The following is a 1,520-nucleotide window of genomic DNA, read 5'->3' on the forward strand; positions in this document are numbered from 1 at the left end:
TCTTTAACCAGTCATCTATTCTCAGGCACTCAGGTGTTTTCCAGATTCTGAATATTATGAACAGTGCTTCAATAAATATGCAGGTGCAGATGTCATTTCTACTGGGCTTTTTTTTTGCATCCCCTGGATATATTCCAAGAAGTGGTATTGCTGGGTCATATGGGAGCTCAATTTCTAGTTTCTAGTTTCTGGAGAAATGTACAAATTGTTTTCCAAAAAGGCTAGACCAGTGCTCGTTTCAGCAGCACATATACTAAAATTGGAACGATACAGAGAAGATTAGCATGGCCCCTGAGCAAGAATGACACGCAAATTTGTGAAGCATTCCATATTAAAAAATAAAAGGTTGGACCAATTGGCATTCTCACCAACAATGAATGAGAGTCCCTTCCATCTGGCATCAGCGCCAGTACTGGTTGTTCTTGTTCTTTTTGATGTGTGCCAGTCTCTTTGGTGTCATACGATATCTCCTTATTGTTTTGACTTGCATATCCCTGATAATTAGCGGTGCAGAGCATTTTTTCATGTGCCTTTTGGCCATTCGAATTCATTTTTGGATGAAGTTTCTGTTCATTTCTTCTCCCCATTTTTTATATAGTTGGAGGTTTTTCCATTGTAAAGTTCTACCAGTGTCTTGTATATCCCGGATATTAAGCCTCTATCTGATGGGTATTGGGTGAGTAATTTTTCCCATTCCATGCACTCTCTCTGTATTTTGATCGCTGTTTATTTTGAGGTACAGAAAATTCTTAGTTTAATGTAGTCCCATTTGTTTATATTTGTTTCCATTTGCTTGCTCAGTTATGTTTCATCCTTGAAGATGCCTTTAGCATCAATATCATGGAGAGTTCTGCCTAAATTTTCCTCCATGTACCTTATGGATTCACATCTGATAATGAGGTTTTTAATCTATTTGGATCTGACTTTTGTGCTTGGCCTTAGAGGTCTGAGTTCATTTTTTTTAAGTTCATTTTTTGCATGTAGCTATCCAGTTTTCCCAGCACCACTTGCTGAAGAGGCTTTCCTTGCTCCACTTAACATTTCTTGCTCCTTTATCAAAGATTAAGTGATCATATACTTGACAGTCTGTGTCAGAATATTCAACTCTTCTTCATTGGTCTGAAGGTCTGTTTCTATTCTAATACCATGCTGTTTTAATTACTACTGCTTTGTAGTACAGTTTGAGATTGGGGAAGGTGATGCCGCTCATGTTATTTTCCCCAAAGATTGCTTTAGCTATTCGTGGGAGTTTATTGCTCCACATGAATTTCAGGAGCGTTTTTTCTACTTCTTTGAAAAATTTCATGAATATCCTTAGTGGTACTGCATTGAATCTGTATAATGCTTTGGGAAGTATTGTCATTTTGACTATCTTAATCCTCCTGATCCATGAACAGGGACTGTGTCACCATTTCCTAATGTTCCCTTTTATTTCTTGAAGTAAGTTTTGTAATTTTCTTTGTATAGGTACTTCACCTCTTTTCTTAAACCGATTTTGAGGTACTTGATTTTATGAGGCA

At 37.2% G+C, this 1,520-nt stretch overlaps 1 non-coding gene across 1 annotated transcript; it reads left to right on the forward strand.

Annotated features, from left to right (window-relative positions):
* The first annotated feature begins 229 nt into the window (after positions 1 to 229).
* LOC130038256 (U6 spliceosomal RNA) lies at positions 230 to 336 on the forward strand. Its single transcript, XR_008794635.1, has one exon. It is a non-coding gene; the product is annotated as a U6 spliceosomal RNA (small nuclear RNA).
* The last annotated feature ends 1,184 nt before the right edge of the window (positions 337 to 1,520 follow it).

The sequence above is a fragment of the Sorex fumeus genome, unplaced genomic scaffold (assembly GCF_029834395.1).
Source record: "Sorex fumeus unplaced genomic scaffold, SorFum_2.1 ptg000073l, whole genome shotgun sequence".
In the NCBI taxonomy this organism is placed as follows: domain Eukaryota; kingdom Metazoa; phylum Chordata; class Mammalia; order Eulipotyphla; family Soricidae; genus Sorex; species Sorex fumeus.